This window comes from Myotis brandtii, unplaced genomic scaffold, assembly GCF_000412655.1.
Source record: "Myotis brandtii unplaced genomic scaffold, ASM41265v1 scaffold61, whole genome shotgun sequence".
Taxonomy (NCBI): Eukaryota; Metazoa; Chordata; class Mammalia; order Chiroptera; family Vespertilionidae; genus Myotis; species Myotis brandtii.
In genome coordinates, this window is record NW_005370318.1 from 3,517,990 (window position 1) to 3,530,299 (window position 12,310).

The following is a 12,310-nucleotide window of genomic DNA, read 5'->3' on the forward strand; positions in this document are numbered from 1 at the left end:
TATATATTCTTTTCTTTTTAATATATTTTATTGATTTTTTTACAGAGAGGAAGGGAGAGGGATAGAGAGTCAGAAACATCGATGAGAGAGAAACATCAATCAGCTGCCTCCTGCACACTCCCTACTGGGTATGTGCCCGCAATGAAGGTACATGCCCTTGACCGGAATCGAACCTGGAACCCTTGAGTCTGCAGGCCGGTGCTCTATCCACTGAGCCAAACCGGTTAGGGCCCCTTTAACTTTTTTATTTGAACCATGAACTACGTGAACAGTTTACTATTCAAAGTGAGTGAATATTTTTAAATATATTTTTATTGATTTCAGAGATGAAGGGAGAGAGAGATAGAAACAAAGATGATGAGAGAGAATCATTGATTGGCTGCCTCCTGCATGCCCCACTCTGGGAATTGAGCCCACAACCCCGGGCATGTGCCCTGACCGGGAATTGAACCATGACCTCCTGGTTCATAGATCAACACTTAACCACTGAGCCACGCCGGCCGGACTGAGTGAATATTTTTTTAGGTGAGAAAATGCTGAGGAGGTTGGTACTGGCTAGAAAAAAAAAAACAGAGTTGGAGCTCCTTCCTCACTCTTGACAACTTTTGCTCTTCCTGGCCCTCCCCTCCTCCATTTCTCTCCTCAATGTCCAGTTGACAGCCTGCCTCTTCTAGAAACAAAAATAATACTGATCCTATCTAGTACTTGCCATATGTGTCAGGCCTTGTTCTTGGTGCTCTTGTGTTGATTCACTCACGTGATCTTTAGAACAATCCAATGAGGTAGGTACAACTTCAGATGGGTAAACTGAGGCACAGAGAAGTTAAGTAATTTACTCAAAGCCATTCAGTTTGTAAGAGACTGAGCTGGGACTTGAACCCAGGCTCTCTGAAGGGAAGGGAGCTCCCTTTTTTTTGAGTGCTTATTATTATTAGCTTTCTCCATATTGTCTTAAAACATCATCTTTTTAAACAAATATATGTTTTTATTGATTCCAGAGAGAGGAAGGGAGAGGGAGAGAGAGAGATAGAAACATCAAAGATTAGAGAGAATCATTGATCAGCTGTCTCCTTCACACCCCCTGCTGGGGATTGAGCCCACAGTCTAGGCATGTGCCCTGACAGGGAATCACACCATGACCTCCTGGTTCATGGGTCAATGCTCAACCACTGAGCCACACCAATCGGGTTTTTTTATTTTTCCCTCACCTGAGGAGTGAGGATATTTTCCCAATGATTTTTAGAGAGAGAGGAGAAACATCGATGTGAGGAAGACACATCAATTGGTTGCCTCCTGAATGCACCCCAACCAGAGGCGGGATCAAACCTGCAACCCAGTCATGTGCTCTTGATGGGGAATTGAACCTGCGACCCTCTAGTGTGCAGGCCAACACTCTAACCACTGGGCCATGCTGGCCAGGGCTTAAAACATCATCTGATAACTCTGTGGGGAGCTTTCTTCTTATTTTCTAGATGAAGACAGGGAGATCCAAAGATTGAGTGACTTGCCATGGCCAGTGTGGTTCAGGTGGTCGGGCGGCATCAGTGCTCCAAAGGGTTGCTGGTCTGATTCCTGGTCAGGGCACATGCCTGGGTTGCAGGCTCGATCTCCAGTAGGGTGTGTGCCGGAGGCAGCTGACTGGCGTTATGCTCTCACCTCTCTCATGTAGATGTTTCTCTTTCTCTCCTGCTCCCTCTCTAAAAATCAATTTAAAAATATATTTTGTAAATTGAGTAACTTGCACAAACTCACTCCACAAGTAAGGGAGTCTAGCCAGAAATGTCCTTCTTCACAACCCGAAGTTCTCTTTTTTTTTTTTTTTTTTTTTTTTTTATGCCATTTGTTATTTTATTACTGAGTTAAGATTTCTTTATGTATTCTGGATTAAAGTCCTTTATAAGCACATCTCCCACCGGGGATGTGCCCGCAACCCAGGCACATGCCCTCGACCGGAATCGAACCTGGGACCCTTCAGTCCGCAGGCCGACGCTCCATCCACTGAGCCAAACCGGTTTCGGCCCGAAGTTCTCTTTCCTCCACAAAATGTCCCCGCTGGGGCCTCAGCATTCTGGAGGTTGAAATGCTTCCTGTCCGCACCTGCTATTGGGAGCCCCTGGCCCTCCACTTGCTTGTCCCCGTAGCAGATTCTGGTTTAGCTTGAAATGCTGGACCTCCCTCCTCTGGCCTCCTTCCACTCCAGGTTGATCCCACTGTTAACACGGTCTGGGAGCCCTAGAGGGCAGGGGCTGTATGATGCTCAGTGTTTGGTGAGACTAGCAAGGGTCTGGACTGGGTTGTGGAACTTCTCTACCATGATGGCGCTTGCTGACATCCTCTTGTTATTAGTGTGGTTGTCAATACCGCTCACTTATTGAGGGCCCAGTAAGGGCCAGGCCTGACTCTGCCAAAGGCTTCACTCCAGCTCATTGGATCCTCACAAGGGACTCCAGGGGCCAAATGTTAGACCATTTCAATGGCGCAGAAACTGATGCTTCGAAAGGGTAAGAGGCTTGTCTCTACGGAGTAGCTTCAAATTTCCCAGATTCAAATCCAGAGCTGCCTCCTGATGAAACCAAAATCCAGGCTTAGACAACGTAAGGGGCTTCACTTGCTACGTTTGTCACGGTTATGATTCCCAAATAATAACTAGCACTTACTGAACTCTTATGTAAACAGGCCAGACCCTGGATAAGCAACTTCATGAGAGTCCTCAATTCAGCTCGTACAGTCTCCGTGGTTAGGAGTTCTGTCAGCCAAGCTGAGACTAATAACAGGCGTGGGCAAATGCCTTTGCTTGTCTCCTCATCCTCCTCTCAGGCAGGAGGGATATAGGAACACGGCCTGGGTACATAGTAAGTACATTATAAATGTCAGCTATTTCAACCCCATTTCAAAGATGTGACAGGAAAACTGAGTCACAGAGCAAACTCAGAGTTGGGTCTGAACCACCTAATCCAAGGCTCAGTTCATTACCACTCTGCCTGTGGTCTCTCTCCCAGGGTGGCTGGGACCATTTAGCCAGCACAGGTATCAAAGTGCTAGGCACTGTATGGCCTAGAGAAGGTCAATGGGGGATGGGGGGGGGGAACATATGTCCCCGCCCCCCAACCCAGGCCTATTGTCTATGTCCATTGGTTATGCATATATGCATACAAGTTCTTTGGTTGATGACTTCCTAGCCCCCTCACCCACTCCCACCTTCCCTCTGAGATTCAAAAGTTTAATCCATGCTTCTATGACTCCAGTTCTATTTTGTTCATCAGTTTATCTTATTCATTACATTCCCTCCCCCGCCTTCCCTCTGAGGTTCCACTGTCTGTTCCATGCTTCTGTGTCTCTGGATCTACTTCGTTCATCAGTTTATTTTGTGGGGTCTCCATAATGATGTGGACATCCCAGGTAGAGGGCTCAGCTATCCCTGCAGGCTCCTTCGTGTTCCCTTCCAGCTGGGATGAAACTGGACTGGTTCCGGATCCACAGGATTGCAGCTTCTGGCCGCCCAGGCTGAGCTCAGCGTGACCAGCTGCTCCTGGGAGTCCCTGAGCTTCTTCTCAGCTCTCCCTTGGAGGCACGGGGGTGGGGCACGGGGAAACCCCCTCCACCAGCTGGGGGCTGCCAGAGCCCCTGCCCACCCTGAGAAGGGGCTCTCCCACCCGGCACCAGCTGTACAGCCACCCTCTTTGCTTCTACAGGGCAGGGCAGGAAGTGGGGCCATGCCAGAACCAATTAAACCTGCCAGGGGAATTAAGGTCAGCAGGATGCAATTATGCCTGTTGGATTTAACAAGGCCAGAGGGAAGTTCTCTCCAGCCAGAGTTCACGGCTCCTTAGGCCTCTTGCCCTGGATGGCTCTGCACTCCAGAAGCCTGGGCTCCCAGGCTCACCCATTTCTGGGAGATTTCCTTGGGAGTGGAGGGGTTAACTCCAGCTGGGCACTGCTTCCCTGGCTCTTGGGATGAAATTAATCCAGCCAAGATGCTTTTAAAAGGACCTGCTCAGAGGAGACATTTCCCAGCCTCACCCTCTCCCTGCTCGGCTGTGATGGAAAATCTAGGGAGTTGAGCAATGACCTTCTGACTCTAAAGGGAGCAGCCAAGTCCCCTCATAGCTTTCCTCTGGTCCTGGAACAGGAGCCGCTGAGGGATGTTTTCTCCTGCCCTCTCCCACCTTGGGCCCCAAGCCCAGGGCTGTGGCATAGCTCTCAGGCCTCTGGGAAAGCCCTGGGTCAGACTGCTGTCCTTAGAGCAGTATACGGGGAGGTCTGTACGCACTCTGTATAGCCAACTGGACAAGTGACATGCTGTTCCCTCCCAGAACTGTAGGGTTTTATTGCAAGGATAACTTACTGAGTGCTCTCCTCTCTGGCAAGGACTAAACCGGGTACTTTGGGGACAGAGAGATGGGGTTTGGGGAAAAGAAGAATCACCACACAGTGCCTTTTAGGTGAAAACAGCTTGTAAAATCATTCATGAGTTTGGGATCCTTTTTGTTAAAAATATTTATAGAGGAAATGCCTGGAGGAATAGAAATATACATATGAACAGGTGTGGAGTATGGACAATTCTCACTCTTTGTCTGAATTTCGCAAAATTTTTTTGAAGTGACCATTTGAAATTGAGCAGATTAATAAATAATTCAAAACGTATCAATATGGACTCAGATTTCTACAATTCAAGGCAGAAAATGGTAGGAGCGACACACAAAATAAAAACACTGTGGGATTTCAGAGGAGGAATCATTAAGACTGTGGTCAGGGATGCTCTCAGCCACAGGCATGGCTAGTGCAGGCTTTCTCAGTGCCCGGGCCCCAGCATTTCGGTTGGTTTCACGCACACCCAGTGTGAGAAGCCCCACGCTGAGGGCCAGCTATGCGGGCACGCCTGAGCACGCCCCACGGTGCAGCCCGCGGGGATTCCAGAGCACATCTCCCCCCCAGCCCTCTGGGATTTGCTTCTCAAGCTTGACGCTGAAAAATACATCTGTGAGCGAGAGGAGATGACTATGTCACCCATTTGGAAGTCCCGGGGCCTGACATTCAATAGGTGCCCTGAAAATGCTGACAAATAAATGCTCCTACTTTGGTAGGGCCCTGGGACCACGGGCAGCAAGATCAGCCCCTCCTTCATCCTTTCTCCCTCTCCCCTATCTCAGCTCAACTCTCCGCAGCATAAACAGCAAAGCCAAAAATAGCCATCTAATGACGTCAGAAAAACAAGGTCATCTGAAAACTGCCCGTGGCCACTGGACACCTCCCTATAGGATCAAGTAGCAGGAGGGTACCCCAGGCTGGCGCAGCTGTTCCAAGAACAGGAAATGTCCCAGGAGCAGACTTGGAAGCACCACCTCGGGAAGGCAGGCCTGGTGGGGGTGGGGCGCAAACATCTAAGAGCAGAAGCAGGATCCACGAGCGGAATAGAGACCTGGGAGTTGAGTGTAATTCAACTTTATCTGCACCTGAAGTCCCTCCAGTCACACGATCCCAGGAAATGGCTCAAAAAGCAGGGAATGCATGTTCTGCCCTGCACAGGCCGGCTTCCCCGCCCACCACGGTGCTGTTTATAAAACTTCAGGTCCGTTTGCTAAACTAAGTTGTCCTAAGAACCAGGGGGTTTGTGGCAAGCTCTGAGTGACTGCTGGGAGAAAGGGCCCAGTGTGGGATGGTGGGGGCGTCCAAATGAAGGCTGAGGATGAGGAGTGGGCTGGGCGAAACGCCTCCTGCCTGTAGACACTTGGCACTTTGACCACCTTGGCTATCACCTAGGCCCCCTGAGGCTTGTGACTTAGTTGATTGGCAGCTACCACATCCCCGACAGGAATGGTCTGAGATGCCCGCTGTGTGAAAGTGAGGAGAGGACCTGCCTCCCAGCCCCTGGGAAGCTTAGCTGGAGGTTCCCAAAACGAGGTCAAGAGTTCAGTGCAGGCCCCAGACCAATTTGCAACCTTCACAAGACAATTGCTCCAAAGGCCAGAGTCGCCAGTCCTGGAGGGTGGCAAAAACAACCTCTTCTTCACCCAGGGGTCTTTGATCAAGAGTCACTCAATTCTAAAAAGAGCCAGGAGGCCCTAGCTCAGCGGTTCTCAACCTGTGGGTCGCGACCCCTTTGGCGGTCAAACGACCCTTTCACAGGGGTCGCCTAAGACCATCCTGCATATCAGATATTTACATTATGATTCATAACAGCAGCAACATTACAGTTATGAAGTAGCAACGAAAATAATTTTATGGTTGGGTCACAACATGAGGACCTGTATTTAAAGGGCCAGAAGGTTGAGAACCACTGCCCTAGCTGGTTTTGCTCAGTGGATAGAGCACCAGCCTGAGGACTGAAGGGTCCCGGGTTCGATTCCAGTCAAGGGCACATGCCTGGGTTTCGGGCTCCATCCCCAGTAGGGGCATGCAGGAGGCAGCCAATCAATGATTCTCTCTCATCATTGATGTTTCTATCTCTCTCTCACTCTCCCTTCCTCTCTGAAACCAATAAAAATATTTTTAAAAAAGATAAAGTAAATAAAAAGAGCCAGAATGCCAGCTCCCATGTGGCCGTCTGTCTCCCTGCTCCCTTTGCTGGCTGTTAAGGAGCAGCTGCTGGCCTGGTTCTGTTAGGTTGTTACCTCCTGGCAACCCCTGGTGAGAAAGAATGACCATTCCCTACAGGTGGCTCTACTTGAGGGAGGCAATGCATGTGGTGGAAAGGACACTTGGGGACAGAGAGACCTGGATCCGACTTCTGACTCTGCCACTCACTAGCACGATGAACTTTCAGAAAGTAACTTAAACTCTGAGCCTCGGTTTATTTGTCATATAGCTTATTGGGAGGACATATGAAAAAGCATTTTTCACTCCATCTTCATTCTGATCATAAAATGTTGGTTAAGGAGATAAATACCTGTTCAAACTCAGCAGCTCTCCTGTTAACATGACAGACTGCACAAAGCCGACTCCCAGGGAGCTCTGGGCAGGAGGGGTGTTCCTGCCCTCCAGATTGGCTCGTTTGGTCTGGACACCGAGGGTCACAGGAGAGAATGGCTGCTGGCTCCCTGCCCATAGAGACCTTTGAGCTGGGAGACCTGCAGGTCCCTCTCCCGGCACAGTGGTCCTCAAACTCGGGCATGCGTCAGTCCCCTGATGGCTTGTTAAAACACACATTGCTGCCACAGTGTCTGACTGAGGGGTCTGGAGCGGGGCTGGAGAATTTGCCCTTCTAGTCCCGGTTATGTTGATCTGCTGGTCCCCAGACCACACTCTGAGGACCACTGTCCCAGACCAACTTGCTGAGCTTCCAGCCTGGCAATCCCTACCCATTTTCATGAGGCCTCTGGGTAGGTAGGAGGGTTTGGGCACTTGTGTGAGGAAAACACAAACCCTCAGATCCCACTGTTAGTACAGCTGGAAAGGGAGATGCACAAAAACACAAACTGTTTAGTGAACAGGGGTGGGTAGTAGCAGCTCCTCCCAACTTCTAACTACTTGCTCTGTGTAGCTTCCTGTATTCAATTTCTATTCTGCAGTAACAAATTACGAGAGAAAAAGGCTAATGAGCAAATAAGATCAGCTAGCTTACAGTGTAGACACCAACCTCCAGCCATTGAGAATGAGATTTCCACAAGCTCAGTTCAAATCCCTTGCCTTTCTTGCTTGCACAAACTCCCAGTAGCCTCCTCCCTGAGAAATCTCCCAGCCCCTTTCGCTGGCTGTTAACTAGCAGCTGCTGGCCCTGTCCTGTTAGGTTGCTAGTTTGAGTAAACAGCAGGGGCTTCTGGCAACCCCTAGTGACACATACCCACTAACAATTAGTACTGAATATACGACTGAGTCACACTGGCCGACAGGGATAAATATGTGCCCAGGGTGACAGTCATCACTGCTGCCCAGAGCACATTTGAGTCATGTTAACGCTGGAAGAGCCTCATTCACAGCTGGAGGAAAGGTTCTTTCTAGACACATCCCTATAACTTCTCAGACGAGGAAATTGAGGCCTAGAGAATTCCAACGACATGCTCAAGGTCACAAAGCCAGAAACCACTCCCAATTCCCAATCTAGGGCTCATCCCACTAAGTAATTCTGTGTTCCTCTTGAACCCTGTGACATTTGTCCCAAAACAACCTAAGTCCCTCTGATCATGGGCACAGTTAAAACTGAACTGTGGTGGAGACAGAAGAGCAGCAAGGCAAGGCATCAGTTTGACTGGGATGTCCTTAAACCATCTACAATAGAACCACTTCTAGACAACTTCACACCTTGAAATACCAAGCATGGGAGGGACTTCATGCAGAATTCTGTAAGAATTCACTGACCATTCATTCTGTGCAGTCTTTAACCAGTTCCAAGGTCAACAGAAACATCAGAAAATGTGTGTATGTCAGAGGACAGTATTCAGGGATTAGTCCCCTGGAGTGATCTGGGATAGATTTCCGTTTCCAGAACAACCCTTGGGAAGTCCTCAACAAGATAACAAACTGGTCTCCAACATACTTCACTGAAGTTCAAATGAAAATCCAGGGGCAGGAGAGTTTGCTAGAGGTGCCCTCTCACAGTGATTGAACAACTGGTTATAGAAAAATATAAACACAAAAGTAGGGCTGGTGTAATGAAAACAAACTGCCTAGAAAAAAAATTTGAAGATATTCAAGCTGAAAAGAGCCCTGTTAATCTTTCTAGTTCAATCTCATTTGACAGATGTGGAAACTGGTCCAGAAAAGGGAAGTGACCTGTTAAACGTCACTTAGCATGTCAGGGACAGCAGTGAGATGATATCCTTGCTCCTATTCTTCCTCAAAGTCACCACCGCTCCAATAGAGTGTTCTTTCAAATCTGACCTGAAGGCTTAGAGACAACAATCCACTGTCTGAAGATGTAGCGTTCCAAGACTTTAAAATAACATAACTAGCTAGAGTCCTCTCCAGAAAGGCTTTGCTAAATGCCAATAAACTTTTTCACTGGGCATGAGTGCCAGTAACACAGATCAAGCCCGCTAAAAGGAGCTTCCCATTTTGCCAGAATAACGTCACTAACTACGCTTTTGGGAGGGGCTTATTTTTCCTTTTAATATTTTAATAACAAAGATTGACTAAGTGGTTTGAAACAGTCACTTCAAGTTGAGACAGACATGATACATTAGAAGGGAGCAAATCAAGACAAATCTGTCCTATAAATCGAGTCTAGAAAAATCCTTTGCAAAACAAGCATTTTCAACAAAGAAAAGCAAAGACAAAACAAGGGAGCAGTGTGCTGTGGTTAACATTGGTATTTACAAAGTATGTGTTGATATAGGAAAAATATCTGAGTCATTACTATGCTGAATTAAAAAAGTAGAATACAAAATATATATACAGAAAAACCCTATAATGTAGAAAAACAGACAAAAGTTTTTACACAAGAGAAAAAGAAATTATACAAAGTAATACCAGTGTTCAAGGTGGGTGATGGGACCATGGATTTTTTTTTTCTTTCCTCTTATTACCAGGTATATTCCAAACTGTATATAACTAACAATGAAAAGTGTACATAACAATGCTGTGAGATTTTTGCATACAGCAAATTTAAAGTCACTTTCTAGCGACGTCGTGGGTTTTCTGAGAGATTGTGTACATGAGTGCCGACCAGTGAAAGTCTGTCAGTGCTGTCCAGACTGCTTTTCATATTACAATTTACGACCACTCACTATTTAGTATCTTGACCAACTGCAAACTATGTCTCCCACCCTTGACCTGAGAAAATACCACCGGTGCCAAAACAAGCTGGGCAGCGGCACTTGGCTACAGTTCTTAGCACATTCACATACCTGCCTGGGAGGTTCTGGGATACCAATCCCATAACTACATGGGTCTCAGCACATCAGACAGGCCCAGTTTTTATTTCCTTTTTAATAAAAGGGAGAGGGCAATTGATACCTTCAAGTTAGACTTAGTCTGGTGAAATAGTTCCTAAATAAAACCTAGTATTTGCCTCAGCTTTTTACCCCTGCCCCTCCAACTATGATTTCTGGGAGTGAAATGCCTGCATTTGTCAAGCCCTTTCAGGAAGCTGACACCTTCCGCACATAAAAGCCATGCTTTGGCCTGAGCCCAGCCTCTTATTATCTTGCATGAGAACAGCAAACATCATCAGACATTTCCAAGTCGGTAAACTTCACTACAGCACTGAAGGGTGGGTATGCAAGAAAGCGAATGCAACAAGGAAAAAGGAGGGTTTTGTCCCCAGGCTTCTTTTTTGCAGCAACTACACTGGCTTCAGCTGGATAACAAATTGTCCTGGAATTCTTGGCGACAGAGCAAACATGTCAGCTCCCTGGTTACGCCTTCGTCACTGCTCAAAGCACCACACACTTTAACCTCCCTGCTCTTTCCATAGGCCTGGGCTTGTCCCGTATCCAGGAAACTTTATATGTTGTCTAAACTGAGCATCCCAGCAGGCTGCAGGGCAGATGGCAGCTCAGGATTCCGAATGTTGACCAATTCCTACCTGGACCCACACCACCAAGCTGAAACTCAGCCTGCCTGTGCAGAAATAGGAGCCAGCCTCGTGGCCGATGGCTTTTTTAACTGCTACTGTCAGCAATGAGGAGCCTTCTCCAGCAGACAAGATTCGGAAGGGAACTGAGAGGAAAGCAAAGTCAAGATTTATCTAAAGGGATACACAGGTTTGACCAAATATGCAAGCCAATAAGCACCCAAGGCTCAGCTAAGCCAGGAGCTAAAAAAGACCAGATGTTACTGACCTGCCCTCCAGTCCTTGGGACCTCAGGTCACTAGCCAAGGACATCATGTAGAGGAACTAGACCCCACTCCAGATCTGTTTCCATGTCACTAGATTCTCATTAGAGGCTTCTTACTTCAGTCAGGGAGCAAGCCAGCACTTGCCCAAAGTAGCAGCTGAACCACACCATTCAATGTAGAACATATGAAAAGAGTGAGGTCAGAGTGTAGAGTATGACACTTTGTCTAAAAATAAAAGGTTAGAGACAGGAATCCGTACATGCAGAAGCCATCTCCGCAAGGGAACACACCTGGCAGCGCTTATCTGGGGAGGGAGCAGCTGGAGGAGAAAGTGGGACACTTTACCGTGGTAGCTTTTGAATTTTCAACCACGTGAAAGCATAACCTTTCAAAGAACAAATAAAAATGTAAAATGCTATGTCATATTGTTATAAAAAGAAAAATGCCCTATAAATCTGTGTGAACATAAAAAGCTTTCTGTGAGTTACCCCCGGGGAATGGGAATAGGGGGAGGAGATGTTCATGTCTTGATATAATCATTATTGTTTTATTTACAAAGGCAGTATTTCTTTTGTGATTTTTACTTTAAAAAGAAAAAAGAGCCCGCCTGGCCTGGCTCAATGATTGCGCCGTTGACCCAGGAACCAGGAAATCATGGTTCAATTCCTAGTCGGGACACATTCCCCTCCTGGGCTTGATCCCCAGGAGGGGGCATGCATGAGGCAGCCAATCAATGGTTCTCTCTTATTATTGATGTTTCAATCTCTCTCCCTCTCCCTTCCTCTCTAAAATCAATAAAAATATGTTTTTTTTTAAAAAGAACTGCAACCTCACCCTGGCCAGGTAACTCCGTTGGTTAGAGCATCATTCCAATTCGCCAAGTCAGGGTTCGATCCCTGGTCAGGGCACATATAAGAATCAACCAAGGAAAGAGTGGAACAACAAATCAATGTTTCTCTCTTTCTCTCTCTCTCTCTCAAATCAATAAAAAAAATAAAAAAAACAAAAACACCCTGCAACCTCACCTCCAACAAGAATCTCCCTCAGCATTTGTTTCGTCTGTCTCACATGGCTCAATCACATCTTATCTTGCATTACAATTCCTCGTGTACAGATCTCATCTCCATTAAATGATGGAGCAACTGAGACTGCAGCCTGCCTACCACTCAAACTCCATGTTCCAGGGACAAACTCTGTGGAAAATAACCAGTAAGAACTAAAATAGCAGTCAAGATGGCAACAAAGCAATCACACAAGAGCAAATCGATCAACTAAAGAGTGAACAATAATCTCCTAAGTGTGTGAAACTTAGCGCAGGACTATTAGCAATGGGAAACCATGACCAAATCAAAACAATATGGAAAACAGAGTTTGTCCCAGAAATTGTGGGAATTCCAACAATGCATAGGTGCTAGTAACTTTGCAAAATTGTCGAGCAAAGTGTGACAGCCAGATTTCTCAGAAATCAGTGAATTCCTATCAGAGGACATGATCTTTGTTTAGAAAAACTGAAGTGACTTTGGAGTGTTGAGAGGCTCCTTCTAGGACATGGCCTGAAGGGATGAAGAACCTGAATTTTTCTGTAAAATCAAAG

General features: G+C 47.0%; 1 protein-coding gene across 1 annotated transcript in view; it reads right to left on the reverse strand.

The window, feature by feature from the left end:
- MYLK2 (myosin light chain kinase 2) overlaps window positions 1-11,196 on the reverse strand; it is a 25,428-nt gene extending 14,232 nt beyond the window's left edge. Inside the window, exon 1 of the mRNA XM_014550700.1 lies at window positions 10,719-11,196. The gene's annotated coding sequence lies outside the window, so the exon portion shown is untranslated. The remainder of the gene's footprint in view (window positions 1-10,718) is intronic.
- Window positions 11,197-12,310: the final 1,114 nt, after the last annotated feature.